Consider the following 16,503-nt stretch of genomic DNA (forward strand, 5'->3'; position numbering starts at 1 on the left):
GTAATCTGAAACAGCCTGCAGGTCAGGCTTTCCTGGTGATTGCCTTGGTTGCCGAGCAACCCGCGCGCGTGCGCGATGCGCGTCGCGGAACGCTGACGTCACGTGGGCGTGCGGCCGAGTTCCCTCCCTTTGGGAGGCGCTGGCAGCTCCTTTCCGAGCGTGCGTGTACTGCCCTGGCCGTGCGTGTGCGCATGGGTCCGCCGTGTGACGCGTCAGCGGGGCGGTCTCTGACCGGAGTTGCGGCAGATGTGACAGTATCCCCCCCTTGAGGGGAGACCTCCGGGCGACCCAGGGATGGTTTTTCAGGGTACCTACGGTGGAAGGCATAAATGAGACGGTTGGCATGTACCTGACGATGAGGGATCCACTCTCTCTCTTCCGGGCCATAGCCTCTCCAGTGTACGAGATATTGCAATCCTCCTCTGGACATTCTAGAGTTGAGGATGGTCTGTACCTCGTATTCTTGTTGACCCTCTACCAGTATGGTTTGCGGAGGTTTAGGTTGTCCTTTGGAGGATGAGTCTTGTAGACATGGTTTTAGAAGGGAGGAGTAAAAGACAGAGGGAATTCTCATATTCTTAGGCAGTTCTAGCCGGTAGGCTACTGGGTTGATCCTTTTAGTGATGCGGAAAGGACCAATAAAGCGCGGTGCCAGTTTGGGTGAGGTTACCTTTAAACGAATGTTTTTGGTGGATAACCAGACCCTTTGTCCTACAGAGTACCCTGGGACCTCTCTTCGGTGACGGTCCGCTTGTCTCTTCTGTAGTTTACCAGCGTGCTGTAGGTTAAGATGGATTTTCTGCCATAAGTCTTGTAAGTGGAGGATCTTGTCCTCTGCGGCTGGGACTCCAGACTTTGAGATAAGAGAAGGGAGTGCAGAAGGATGGAAGCCATAGTTGACCATGAATGGTGACTGTTGAGATGATTCATTCCGAAGATTGTTATGGGAGAATTCTGCCCACGGGAGAAGTTCTGCCCAGTCGTCTTGAGTATCAGCAACAAAACACCTTAAGAATTGTTCCAGAGACTGATTGGTGCGTTCCGTTTGCCCATTGGTCTGGGGGTGATAGCCTGACGAAAAGTGTAGTGTGACGTCCAGACTCTTACAAAACGCCATCCAGAACCGGGAGATGAATTGGGATCCTCTGTCAGATACTATGACCAGGGGAGTCCCATGAAACCTGAAGATCTCCCTGATGAAAACGTCGGACAACATCGGTGCGGTGGGTAGACCTTTCATAGGGATGAAGTGTGCCTGTTTTGAAAACCTGTCCACCACTACAAGTATGGTGTCCATGCCTCTAGATTTAGGCAACTCAACGATAAAGTCCATAGATATGTGTGTCCATGGACGTTCCGGGATAGGTAATGGTTGAAGGAGACCCGCAGGTCTGTTGTGTGGCGTCTTGTTCCATGCACAAGTAGAGCATGTAGCTACAAAAGCTTGTATGTCTCTCCGCATGTTGGGCCACCAGAACGTGCGTTCGATGAGCTCAGTAGTTCTTTTGGTGCCAGGATGACCAGCTGTCTTGGATGAATGCCCCCACTCCATGACTCTCCTCTGGTAAAGAAGTGGGGTGAACAAACGATCCTCCGGAACATTGAGTCCTGCTGGGATGTTGTTCTGAGCCTTGGTAATATCAGACAAGGCGCTGAAAGTATTGGCTGCCACAATGCAAGTGGATGGAAGAATGGTCTCCTGCTGTTCCACCTTGTTATCTTCTACCAGGAACTGTCGAGACAAGGCGTCGGCTTTAATGTTCTTAGAGCCTGGGATATATGAAATAAGGAAATTGAAGCGCATAAAGAATAAGGACCATCTTGCCTGGCGAGACCCGAGTCGCCGTGCTCCCTCAATGTAAAGTAGGTTTTTATGGTCTGTTAATATCGTGACTGGCGTTTCCGTGCCCTCCAGTAGGTGTCTCCACTCCTCTAAGGCCAGTTTGATCGCGAGGAGCTCACGGTTACCCACGTCATAATTCCCTTTGGGCGGAGGAATTTTTTTTAGAAAAATACGCACAGGGGTGAAGTGGAGCTTGAGGGTTCTTTCTCTGGGAGAGTATAGCACCTGCCCCTACATCGGAGGCGTCAACCTCTAAGGAAAAGGGTAATGAAGGGTCTGGGTGTACTAAGATGGGTGCCGAGGCGAATGCCGTTTTTATCCTCTCGAAGGCCTGGAGAGCTTCGTCAGACCAATTCGTAGGGTCAGCTCCTTTCGTAATGAGCGCCGTGATGGGTGCTACTACCGATGAGAATCCTTGAATGAACCTCCGGTAATAGTTGGCGAAGCCGAGGAACCTTTGGATAGCCTTGAGGGAGAGAGGACAGGGCCATTCGAGTACAGCTTTGACCTTGCTAGGGTCCATAGCGAGACCGGTGTCCGATATGATGTAGCCGAGAAAGGAGGTAGATTTTTGGTGGAAATGGCATTTCTCGAGCTTAGCAAACAAGTGGTTCTCTCTTAAGCGCCGCAAGACTTGTTTGACGTGAGTAGTATGTTCAGGCATGGATCTGGAAAAAATTAGTATATCATCCAGGTATACTATCACATGACGGTCCAGAAGGTCTCTAAAGATGTCATTTACAAAGTCTTGGAAGACCGCAGGGGCGTTACACAACCCAAACGGCATGATTCGGTACTCGTAGTGTCCGTCGCGAGTATTGAATGCTGTCTTCCATTCGTCTCCTTGTCTGATTCTAACCAGATTATAGGCGCCTCTGAGATCCAGTTTGGTGAAGATCCTAGCTCCTTGGAGTTTGTCAAATAATTCTGCTATCAACGGAAGGGGGTAGCGGTTCTTTATGGTGAGTTTGTTGAGACCGCGATAGTCTATGCAGGGTCTGAGGGTTCCGTCCTTTTTTTTGACGAAGAAAAAACCTGCCCCAGCAGGTGATGAGGATTTTTGAATGAACCCCCTCTGGAGATTCTCCTGGATATATTGTCTCATAGCCTGGGTCTCAGGTATGGATAATGGGTGTGATCCTCCTCTCGGGGGAATGGTACTGGGTAGAAGATCGATTGGGCAATCGTACGCACGATGTGGCGGAAGTTCCTCTGCCTGGCGTTTGTCAAAGACATCGCGAAACTCTTCATATATCCCCGGTAGCTGTATCCTGTCAGGATCCGTGATCTTCAGACCTGCCACTGCCTTAGGAGCAGACATGCAATGTTCCAAGCAATAGGAACTCCAACGTAGAGGCGTGGACTCTGTCCAGTCAACGACTGGATTGTGGATCCGGAGCCACGGGAGTCCCAGAATAACATCCGTGGAGGGAGTGTGGATAATATCCAGTGTTATGGTCTCGGAGTGGAAGTCACCGGTCGAGATCTTAAGGGGCACAGTTTGCAAGGAAATGAACGCGGGCTGCAAGGGTCATCCGTCGATGGCTTCAAGGGCTACCGGTCGATCTTTGGGTACCAACGGTATCCTATTCTTGATTGCGAACTCTTGATCAACGAAGTTTCCCCCTGACCCAGAATCCAGAAAGGCCCGTGTCTGTACTGTGAAGGTCTCACCGAATATGGAGATGGGTAGGTAAATCCTAGTAGAGGGTTGAGGAGGAGGAAAGGTTGCAGTACCCAGCGTGATCCTCCTTATACTCACTGGGCTTTGGCGTTTCCCGGTTTAAGTGGACAGTTGATCACCAGCTGTCCGTTATTGCCACAGTAGAGGCACAGCCCCGCTCGTCTTCTCCGTTGCCTCTCGATAGGCGAAAGACTAGTCCCTCCCAGCTGCATGGGTTCGTCTAGAACGGGAGTTGTGGAGAGTAGAGGGCTTATGGTGGAAAAGGAGGACGATTGTATACCTCGAGGGTGTTTGTTTCTCTCCATCTTTCTCTCTTGGAGACGCTGATCTATACGGATGCACAGGTTTATCAGATTTTCCAATCCAGCGGGGCGATCAAGAGAGGCCAGTTCGTCCTTCAGACGTTCGGACAGGCCCTGCCAGAAGACTGCAGATAGGGCCTCATCGTTCCAGCCGGTCTCCGTAGCCACCGTCCCGAAAATCCAGGGCATAGCGAGCCACAGTACGGTCACCCTGGGAAATATTAAGCAGAGTAGATGCGGCGGTAACCTTAAGCCCTGGGGTGTCGAACACCCTTCTGAACTCGGCGATGAAGAGGGCGAGGTTTGAAGTCAGATCGGGACTTTGCTCCCAGATAGGAGATGCCCAGGCTAGAGCGGCGTCAGTCAGCAAGGAGAGTATGTATGCGACCTTTGATCGTGAAGAAGGGAAGTGAGAGGGAAGCAGCTCAAACTGTATGGAGCACTGGTTCAGAAACCCCCGACAACCGTTGGGATCCCCTGCATACCGGTTGGGCGTTGGTAGTCTTGGCTCAGAGGTATGTGTCGTGAGTGCGGGAGTGGTTGCAAGTGGGGCGGTGTTGGTTGTAGATAAGGTCAGGCGTCTAACTTGCTCAGTAAGGGTATCCACGTCTTGTTTGAGTTGGGAGACTAGTTGTTCCTTCAGTGTGAACGATCCGGTAAGTTGCCGGAAGCATTCCTCATGTGTGTCTAGGCGTCGGGCCACCTCAGCGGCGTCCATGTTTGTTGGGCTGAGCATATTGTCACGCTGCGCTCACCACAAACAGGACGGAAGACCGCGGGGCTGAGGTGGGGATAGAAAGACACCGACCCACAACCACGCAGTTCTGTCCGGAATGCGTAGTCCAAGTCGTACCGCGTCGTAGGGCTGGAGAGGTCAGGGTAGTCAGGGTACTTGCCGTGTTCCGGGGTTGGAGAGTAGAGGATGGTAGATTTCCGTAGCCAAGGTCCAGGGTAATAGAAGGTAGAATGGTCGAGGGCGAAGCCGGGGTCAAAGCGCTGGAGAGTGTAGGAATCCAAAGAACAGCCAGGATCAGGACAGGAGAGAACAGACAGGTCAGACCAAGCAAAGTTCAAGCCAACTAAACAGCAGCAGTGAGCACAATGCATAAACAGGAGTTTATGCTCAGCAAGGAATGCCAGACAGGAGCAGGTATATATGTGGGAAGGATCCAATTACCTTGCAGGGGTGTGATCCGGTCCTCCAATGGTGTCCGGGCGGCAGTAATCTGAAACAGCCTGCAGGTCAGGCTTTCCTGGTGATTGCCTTGGTTGCCGAGCAACCCGCGCGCGTGCGTGATGCGCGTCGTGGAACGCTGACGTCACGCGGGCGTGCGGCTGAGTTCCCTCCCTATGGGAGGCGCCGGCAGCTCCTTTCCGAGCGTGCGTGTACTGCCCTGGCCGTGCGTGTGCGCATGGGTCCGCCGTGTGACGCGTCAGCGGGGCGGTCTCTGACCGGAGTTGCGGCAGATGTGACACACACACACACACACACATACATACCATCACACACATACACATACACACATACACACACACACACACACACATACACACACATACATACACATACATACACACACACACATGCACACACACATACATACACACACACACACACACACACACACACACACACACACACACATACACATACACACACATACACACGTACACACATGTGCACACACACACACACACACACACACATACACACACATACACACACATACATACACACACATACACACATACACACACATACACACACATACACACACACATGCACATACACACACATACACACACACATACATGCACACATGCGCACACACACACACACACACACACACACACACACACACATACACACATACACGCACACACACACACACACACACAAACACACACATATATACACACACACACATACACACACACACACGTCTGTGCTGCCTCTGTCTTGTCTGGTGGCTCTGTAGTTACAATGCCGGACCGACTGCAGCCCCATTGGATGGGAGCGGTCACGTGACCTCTCCTCCGCTTCCCCGAGCGGCAAATTTCAAACTTGCCTGTCTCGGGGAAGTTTCTCAGCCTCCGCACGCATCAGCACGCATGCGGAGGGAGAAACTATAGCCGCGCTGATTACAGATGCAGGGGCTTTGTGCATCTGTTCAGCGCGGCTCAGCCCGCCTCAGCGACGCTGATTTCACTATGTCCTGGGCCTAAGATAATGCAGGCGCGCCATCTCCTGTCTAAGGGTGGGATTCCATTACTGCTATAAGAATGTGAGCTAGTCACAATACAATGTTACTAGACTTATGGTCAGATGTCTGTACTACTAGATCTCAAATGCTACTTTTTAACAAGCAACTGACCATATATGTTGCTGTATTAGTTAAGCATGTTCAGAGATCCATTTTCTAATATATATTGATATTAAGACCCATAGCTTGTGCGTGTAGGTTAAACATTGAGAGCGCTGCTCTGTGAAAGTGTTCCGTTTTTACGCTACTGGACTATTCACAGTCATATGCAGTGATAAATATTCAATTACTAATAGGATTTAAAATCTCAGCAAGGGATTGTTTTTCATTTTCCACTAGTGTTGTTTTTATTGTTAATGTACATTTTGGGTTCAGGACTCAAGCAAGGTTCTTTGATTGGATGCAGGGCTGCCCCTCCGAAAATCTTTAATCAGTGTCATTGTTTACGTTCCCATGATCCCTTTTTTTTTATGCAAGACCGCCCCCACCGATGATTGCAGATATGGGGGGCTACGGGACACCCCAGATGTGGGGCGGCTTCTGATATATTCTATTTCTTTTTTTTTTCCAAATTTTTTTTATTAGGCAGATATATTATTACAGGTTGTTGACAATACAGGGGTGCAGAGTATAGGCCTAATACAACTTTTTTCTCATTTTTAACTAAGGGGAAAAGAAGAAAGGCTCAACGTCCCCCCTGGCCTTAGTTGGTCCCTCGGGGTGGCGTGAGTGTGGAAAAAGAAAAAGGGGGTGGGGAGGGGAGGAGGGGGGGGGGGGCGGGGGGGGAAGGGGTACGACCGAGATGGGTCGTGCTCCCCTACTCCTTGTCGGCTCCTGGTTGTGTCGTGGCATTTTATGTGCTTCTGAGTTGTTATGGGTGAGTTCGGCCCAATAGAGCCATATGGGTTTCCCATGGGTCCCAGGTTTTATTATATGTGGAAGTAGACCTTTTCAGAAAGGCTGACAGCCTTTCCATGTCCTTTACTGTTTGTACTCTTTGTATTATTATTTGTTTTGAGGGAGGAGACACCTTCTTCCAGGCCGCAGCCACCGCACACCTAGCCGCCGTTAGGATGAAGGAGACTAATTTTCTCGTTGGCCGGTCCAGGTAATCTAAGGGCCTGGCCAACAAGTAGGTCAGCGGGTCAATGGGTATTGTGAGGTCTGTGACCTCTTCTATTAGTTTTTGTGTTGTTTCCCAGAATTTCTGAATTTCCGGACATGACCACCATATGTGGGCCATGTCCCCCTTTTGACCGCAGCCTCTCCAACAAAGGTCGGATGCCAGTGGGTAGATTTGATTTATTCTAACTGGAGTAAGATACCAGCGGAACAGTATTTTATATATATTTTCTTTGATTGTAGTACATATGGAAGTTCCTGGAGCATTTTCCCAAATACTTTCCCAGTCCTCTCGGTCTATAACTATATCCAATTCTGCAGCCCAATGCTGCATGTAATCATGTAGAGGAGGGTCTGTGGCCCTTTCCAGCTCTAAGCAAATTTGTGTTATTAGACCTCGTTGGTGGCCTGCTTCTCTACATAGCCGCTCGAATCCGGTGAGAGGGGGAAATTCCAATGTTGGGGACAATGTTTGGATAAAGTGCCGAATTTGTAGGTATTTAAAGACATTCAACCCTACCATTTCATATTTAGCTTGCAGGTTTTGGTAGCTCAGGAACTTCCCAAAGCTCAAGAGGTCGGCTATCGTCCTGATGTTTTTGGTTTTGAATTGGTCGAATTGCCTGGGCTCACATCCAGGAGGAAATTTTGGATTTTTGTGAATTTGTATTAGTTGAGATTGGGGTGTGGTGAGCTTGAATTTGAGTTTGCATTTCGCCCAGGTCTCCCATGTGTGTCTCATAGGGCCTAATTTGAATTTGCTATTCTGCATGTCCTCTCTACTCAGTGACCAAAGGCAGGCCGGCAGTGAAGGCGTCCCGGCATATTGTGTCTCTATGTCTAGCCAGCCGTATTGGTGTGGGTTCGCGTTCCAGACTACCACCTGTCGCAGTTGGGCGGCTAGGTAGTACTTTGTGATGTCCGGAACACCCATTCCTCCTCTCCTCCTTGGAGCCAGGAGGACCGTTCTCGGGACTCTGGGTTTTTTACGCTGCCAAATAAATTGGAAGATTATTTTTTGGATGTTTTTCAATTCTGAGCCAGGGATGTGGATCGGGAGGGTCTGGAAATAATATAACAATCTGGGGAGAATATTCATTTTAACTGAGATCATCCTCCCGATCCATGATATTTGGTATCCTCCCCATTTTTCTAAGTCTTGTTTTATTTTTTGGAACAGTGCCGGATAGTTATGTTGGTACAGTGTTTGGTAGGTCCTCGATATCTTGACTCCCAAATATTTGATACAGGAGGAGCTCCAACGGTAGTTAAAATTTAGTTTGAGGAGTTGCACCTCTGGCTCTGGCAGGCTTAGATTCAGGGCTTCTGACTTATCAGTATTTATTTTATATCCAGAGATTTTTCCAAAATCTCGGAGTTCTTTTTGTAGATTGGGGAGGGAGATTTGAGGATTGGTAAGGGTTAGAATGACATCGTCTGCGAATAGGGATATTTTATGCTGCCTGTCTCCAATTTCTATTCCCTGGATGTCTCTATTGAGTCTTATAGCCGAGGCCAGTGGCTCTATTGAAAGTGCAAAAAGGAGAGGAGATAGGGGGCATCCCTGTCGAGTTCCGTTGGTAATCTCGAATTTTTGGTTATTGCCCCCTGGTAATTTTACTGAGGCTGACGGGTTTTGATATAGTCTACGGACCCCCTCTAGATATGCGTCTTTGAAGCCGAATTTGCGCATAGTTTGGTCCAAGAATTGCCAGTTTATTCTATCGAACGCCTTCTCTGCGTCTAGGCTTAACAATAGTGCTTTGGTCCCTGTGAGGTGGACATGATCGATAATATCGATTATCTTCCGGGTGTTGTCTGAGGCTTGTCTGCCTGCGACAAATCCTACTTGGTCTATGTTGATTAATCTCGGTAAGATGGCGTTCAATCGATTTGCCAATATTTTACTATATAATTTGAGATCACAGTTAAGTAGGGAGATTGGGCGATAGCTTCCACATTGCATCGGGTCTCTACCTTCTTTATGTATTATAGCTAGGTTGGCGAGAGACATTGATTGGGGGATTTGGTTCCCTTCCATAAAGTGGTTAAAGGTGTTTAGGAGGTGCGTGGAAAGAATGGGCAAGAACCTTTTGTAATAGACGTTGGTGAACCCGTCAGGGCCAGGAGACTTTGTGACCTTCAGCATTTTGACCGCTTCTTCCAGTTCCTCTTTTGTAATTTTGGAATTGAGGACTGTGTTTTCCTCCTCTGTTAGTGTGGGGAGGTGACATTTGTCTAGATATTGTTTAATGAGTTCTGGAGCTAGTGGCTCCGGTCGCCCATTTTTGGATCTTAAGTTATAGAGAGCGGTATAATAATTCGTGAATTCTGTTGCGATTTTGTTATCGCTATATTGAATCTCACCAGACCCACTCCTGATCGCCGTTATTTGTGATCTTTTTTGTACCCCTCTTAATTTGCTTGCCAAAAGCCTGTCGGCCTTGTTACCCTTGTCATAGTATTGTTGATTGGTCCATTTGAGGGCCTTTTCAACATCCTCCAGCTGAGTTTGCTTAAGTTTTGTTCTGGCTGTTAATAAAGTTTTGTATAGTTTTTTCGAGGGGTTGGTTTTGTGGGCCTGTTCTATTGTTTTAATCTTGTCCGTTAGTTCCTTGATTAGGGTTTGGCGGGCTTTTTTCCTGTGGGATCCGATGGAAATGAATTTCCCTCTGATAGCTGCCTTATGGGCTTCCCACAGGATTGCTGGAGAGGAGACTGTTCCTGTGTTGAGAAGGAAATAGTCCTTAAGTGAGGTTCTTATTTCCCTCTCTATTTCAGGATGGTTTAATAGGGAATCGTTCAGTCTCCAAGAGTAATTTATTGTTTTTTCAAAGGGTATTGAGAGCGTCAGGGTGATTGGGGCATGGTCGGACCACGTGATTGAGCCAATGTCTGATGCAATGGTTGCCGCCAACACGTTTTTGGTGACCAAGAAATAGTCAATCCGGGAGTAGGTCTGGTGGGGTGCTGAGTAAAAGGTGTAGTCTCGCTGGCCCTGATGTTGGGATCTCCAAGTATCCACAAGGGAGAACTCGCTTAGGATATCCCTGAACCTTTTCCCTGTGATTTGGGAGTGGGTTGTACGGGGGGGACCCTTTGTAGTTGATCTGTCCTCGGTGGGATTTAAGACCATGTTTAGGTCTCCTCCCACTATCATCGACGACAGATATCCTGGGTCGACGCCCTCGAGAACTGATTGTAAGAATTCCGTTTGGTTCTCGTTTGGTGCGTATACATTGATCAGAGCAATAGCCGAGCCCGCTAGAGAGCCATATACCACTAGGAATCTACCCTCTGGGTCCTCTGTCGTTTTGATATGATTGAATGGGGTGCCCTGCCTGATCAGGACAGCTACACCCCTCTTTTTACTACTAAATGATGCAAAAAAGCATGTTGGGAACACTTTTTTGAATAAATTTGGGGGGTCTTGTGATGTGAAGTGAGTCTCCTGCAGGAATATGATGTCTCCTGATTTTTTTAAGTCCTGTAGGGCTAGTCTGCGCTTTCTATTATTTTGTAACCCTTTAACATTCAGTGATCGAACCTTAATGGGGGCCGTAGTCTTCATTGTGGGTTGTTTGTTTTTTGCTGTGTGGGGTCTTGGGACCTCCTCCTTCCCACTGGGAGGGGTCTTGCATGTAGTTGTTGGGGGATTGTTGTAGTTAGCTTTTTGTTTTTCCTAGGGGCGGGGTGGGGGCTCTTTAGACTTCGTTTGGAGGATGGGTGAGGCCTGCCAAGGAGGGGGGAGGGGTGAGGGGGGGAAGGGGGGGGGAGGGGGATAGATCTGCTGGGACAGAGCCAGCAGATGAAGAAGAGGTAGAATTTGGGCCCTGTCGGGTCCCAACATTTTGCTGCCAGGTCTCGATGTGACCGGCATTTGGGCAGTGCGTGCCCTACTGGGGTGGGTCCGGTGCAACAGTGGCTTGTGCGCAACAGGAAGGTCCGGACCTTTTGTTGTTGACGTGATGCGCCTTGCCCCTCTCAATCCTTTTTATTCTAATTCTACAGTTTATCCTATAAAACTTTGGACGGGGACAGGGTTGGCAGGGGAGGGAGGGGAGGGGGGGGGGAGTGGGGAAGTCCGCGGGGGGGACTAAAGACGTGTAGGGGAGATGGGTAAACCGTGTTCAGGAACCTTGTGATATTGGTTCACAATGTTGGGCTCTGAAATAAACAATCATGCTGAACCATTTCAATACCCTTGAGTATTTTAAACACTGTAACAACTATTAATGTATAACATTTTCATTTCCCCATCATGCAGTGACGAGCTATTTTGTTCCTGCGAGCTCATAAGACGGGGTCCCCGCCAGGGGTGCCCGCTCAGTGTTGACCTTAGGCGTTAAGTAGGACTGGCTTTCTTGCCTCCTTCTTTAATCTTTGTTGTCCGGCCTCGCTTTTACTTCTCGGGGCGCTTATACAACCTGGTAAGTCGCGTGCGGTGGGGTAGGGGGGGGGATCCGAGGGGGAGAGGGGGGGCGGGAGGGATGGGGGAGAGGGGGGGCGGGAGGGAGGGGGGGGAGGGGGGGGAAGGGAGAGGGGGGGGTGTGGGGGGGAAGGGAGATGGGGGGGTGGGGGGGGTGGGGGTGGGGGGGGGGGTGGGGGTGGGAGGGGCGGGAAGGGAGAGAGGGGGAGGGGGGGGCAGAGTGGTGAGGGAGGGTGGGCAGTGGAGGGAGGAGGGGAAGAGCGGGGGGGGTGGGGGGGGGGGAGGGGGTGGGGGGGGGGAAGGGAGGGGGGGGGTGGGAGGGGGGGGGCAGAATGGTGAGGGAGGGTGGGCAGTGGAGGGAGGAGGGGAAGAGAGGGGGAGAGGGAAGGAACGGTGGACGGTGGGGGGGGAGGAGAGGGGGGAAGGGACGGGGGAGGGGGGGAAGGGTGGGGGAGGATGGGGGGGGGGGTTTCGCTGCCTTGGGGGCCGCGTCCCCTCACTTATATTTTTGTGTCGCATATGTTTATTGCCTTGTGTGTGATCTAGACTTTGATTCAGGTCTGCTCATGGGAGGGGTTGGTAATTGGCAGAAGAGCATGCAACCTCTTCAGGTAGGAGGGGGGAAGGGAGGTAGGAGGGGGGAAGGGGGGGAGGGAGGGGAGGGGTGGGGGGGGAGGGGGGGTGTATTGTGGGGAGGGGGGGGGGGGGAGGGAGGGGGGGAAGTGGGGAGGGGGGAGGGGGGGGAGGGGGGAGGGAGGATAGGTGGGGAGAGGGTGTCTACATCCTCTGTATTATATCCTCTCCTTCTTTACACCCTGTGAGACAAGCATAGCAGTATATGCGCTTATTATATGTTTGATAGTTCTACCAGGCACAGCGAGTCTTTATATGTGATTCTGTATGTTTTGCCATAAGGGGTGGGTCTTGTCTCGGCTCCCAAACCCGCCCCGGCGTTCACCAGCCTCACACATTAAATGGGCTCCCTATCGAGTTTAGCTTCTTGTTGGGTATGAGGGAGAGGGGGGGGGGAGAGGCGGGGAAGGGAGCAGGGACATGGGGGGTGCACGGGCACACAAGGGGGGGAGTAGCCCCGTTAATATTTGTTTTGCCCGACATGTCTGTACACTGGTGTAGTGGTAGGCATACCGACAGTGTGTTCACAGTGAGCTCTCAGCCCATTGGCCGTGGAGGCCTGTCAGGCCATGTCAGGCGCCTATCTCTTTAAGAGCTCTGGTTTCGGGGCCCGCGGGTCGCCGTACTCACGATTGCCTGGAGGATCAGTTCACAGTCTCCGACTTTCGGTCTTATACCTCCTTTGGAGTCAGCTCCGCAGCCTCCCGCTTTTAGGTCTCCAAGGACCCTCCCCCCCCATGGGCAGGAGAGGGGACCAGGAGGCGGCCGGAAAAGGAATACAACACGGGGAGGGGGGGACAGGCGCAATCCTCTTCAGCCTCCCCCCCCCCCACACGCCCACCGAAACCCCCCACCCCGAAGGCTGGGTCCCGGTAGCCGATCCGGGGAGTCGGGGAAGTCCCGGTCACATCGGCGGCCATCTTTATCCGCCTCTGCACTGCTACCAGCTCGGGAGCCGATGGATCTTTCCGTAGGTGGTTGCACGGCTTGCTTCCAGGATGCTTGGTTCCTCGGGGTCGTTGTAGTCTCGTCCTGCGTCCACTCATTCCATCTGGCATCGGGTCTCCGGGGCCTCCGTCGTCGACACTGCAGGATAGGGTCAGATTAGGGTTGAACTTGTAACTGGGAACATGTGAACCAAGGTAAGTCCTGAGTTTTTTATCTTTGTTGCAGCCGTTGGCCCGCCAGGCGCTGCGATGCCCTCACTGTTGGTTCGTCGACGTCCCTGCTCCGGGTCTCGGATGTATCCGAGTCCCACGCCGAGGGGGGGTCGAGGCCCACAGCTTTGGCCAGGCGGGTCATCTCTGTGGGGTGCCAGATCGTAAGAAATTTCCCGTTTCGGTTCACGATCAATTTAAAGGGGAAGCCCCACTTGTATTTAATCCCCTGGTCCCGCATTAGTCTGGTTAGTGGTTGGAGATCTCGCCGCTTGTCCACTGTTATTTTTGACAAGTCATTATAGACCTGGAGATGGTCGTCCCGGAATGTTATAGGCTCTTTTGCTCTGCTAGCCTGCATGATCTTTTCTTTGATCGTGTACCGGTGGAGACGCGCTATGACGTCTCTTGTCCTGTTTGGGTCATCTGAACGCGGTCCCAAGGTGCGGTGGGCCCGGTCCATCTCCAGGTCTTTTATTTCCAGATCAGCGCAGAGAGATGTGAACAGGTCAGTGAGATATGCCTGCAGTTGGCCGGGGAGGACAGACTCAGGGATGCCTCTTAGCCTGATATTCTGCCTCCTATCACGGTTTTCGTGATCCTCCAGCGTGTCTTTTAGGTTGCTTATCTCCCGTCCCAGCCTGAATATCTCATTCTCTGCGGCCGATTGTGCCTGGTGCGTTTCTCCCATTTTTTCTTCCAGTGCGGTCGTGCGTTCGGTTAGTCCCGTGATATCTTGGCGCAGTTCCGTTACCGCTGCCCGCAGATCACTCTGGATGGACACGCGTAGGCTGTCTAACATGTTTTTCATCATGCTTTGGGTGAGGGTAGCTTCAGGGTTAGGCGAGTCCTCCCCTCGGTCGCGCTCTTGGGCCTGTGGCCTTGTGCCTCGTGCGTTTGAGGCTCCGGCGCCATCTTGTGATTTGCCGGTCCCCTCAGCATTTTTCTGTGAGGGGGAAAAGAACTTCGTAACCCCGTGTGCGGGTTGCGTTTTTTGTTTGGAACTCATCTCTGCTTGTTCCGGCAGCTATTACTGGGATTTTGGGGGTCTGGGGGTTGGGGGGAAAGGCGCTTTTAGTAAGCTTTGGTTATCAGGGTCCACGGAGCTCCTGTCTTACACAGCCATTCCTGTTGGCTTCCTGGACACGCCCCCGATATATTCTATTTCTATTGACTACGGAATAGGGGAGTCTTGGGTATTTTAGGAATGCTTGTCTATGTGGTTTTTACTCTGATAAAGCGCGCACGTCGCGTGAAACGCGTCGGAGGGGATTCTTCTCCTTGCTGGTTTCATGTGCCACCAATAAAGCATTTTTGTACCTGTTTTTTAACAGTCCAGCTACTACTTTTTCCTCCCATGCTTGTGGATCGTCATACACACCTTTTGCTATTGGATATCTCTAAAGACTGGAGCACGCCGACGGTTCAAGAAAAAGACTTCCAACTGAGTACAAATGTATTTCAATTACTCACTGTATCATTGTATATTACACCAAGCCCACACAGTGCAGTACAGGTTAACATATTTAGGTCCTTGAGGAGAATGCCGGTTGATCTGTGGGCTAAGTGTAATATTGGGAAACACAACAAGAAACCTGTAATAGGACTCGGTTATTCATGAGTGTTTCTGTGAGTCAAGTTCTCTATGTACCATACCATCTGGGATTCATCTGCTTAATAATATCAATGTCACAGGAGACCAATGCTTATTGACCCATTAATACCTGGATCCTTTGATTGAACAAAAGCGGGAAATAAAATAAATTGTAGTTTATTCACACAAGAAACACACGAATAAACACTTACTAGCATTCATCCAACTTAGAGAGGTGGAAGTTCCCAATCAATGTGCAGCAACCACCAGCTAACAGTCTCCATAAAAGAGAGAAAAAGACCATATAGTGTAGATGGTACTTATATTAAGAAGGTTAAATATAGAAATGGAGGCTTACACTTAGGATGAACAAAATAGGCGTAATCAATAGCGGGTAACAGGTACACAGAGAGTCGCGATCTCCTGGGTTCCTCATTGTCCTCCGGAACACTTCCTCATCCACGCCGGGGGCTCACGTCACTTCCGGTGCGTCTGAAACCTCCGGACTCGATGGTGGGAGTGGGTTCTCGGTGTTCTCTCTCTGGGTACTATCTGACTAGACAGTACGCGTTTCGCCGTTTTGTGCATACGGCTTCATCAGGAGTGATGATTGGCTGCATACTAAGACTTTACCCTTAAGCCCTACCCCCTAATAACATATCATTGGCTGTGTAATACAATCGTCACATATGTAGATAGAGGGGTCGGATTAGTCTCTCTAATTGGACACATATACAATATAATATAAAATATAAAATACCTCAAGCTCAGAAAAAGTAAATATAATTAAGGCTCATATTAAAAACAAATATGTTTCAGGCTCACATTCAGCACAGATAGCCATATAGGGCGCATATAGAACGTATTGAAAATATTTAAATAAATATGCCCAATTATGATTATAGGGTTAATATATGTAGTTAAGATGCGCCGAATTGAAATTTAGAATATATCATTCGGATTTGCTTATGCATTGATGTATAGCATATGCAAGATACTACTATTTTAGGACAGCTTTAAAATATTTTTAATTCGTTCTATATGCGCCCTATATGGCTATCTGTGCTGAATGTGTTTTTAATATGAGCCTTAAATATATTACACACACACCTATCTGTGTGTATCACATTCACATATAATACTAATAATAATAACAACACATTAATAATAATAATAACACACACACACACCTCTCTATCTGTGTATATAACATACACATATAAAACTAATAATAATAACACATTAATAATACTAATAACACACCTCTATCTGTGTGTATCACAAACACATATAATAATAACAAAAACACACACACACACACACATCTCTATCTGTGTGTATAACATACACATATAATAATAACACACACACACATATCTCTATCTGTGTGTATAACAAACACATATAATACTAACAATAACGCACACACACATCTCTATCTGTGTGTATCACAAACACATATTATAATAATAACA

Source organism: Ascaphus truei, unplaced genomic scaffold (genome assembly GCF_040206685.1).
Source record: "Ascaphus truei isolate aAscTru1 unplaced genomic scaffold, aAscTru1.hap1 HAP1_SCAFFOLD_1159, whole genome shotgun sequence".
In the NCBI taxonomy this organism is placed as follows: Eukaryota; Metazoa; Chordata; class Amphibia; order Anura; family Ascaphidae; genus Ascaphus; species Ascaphus truei.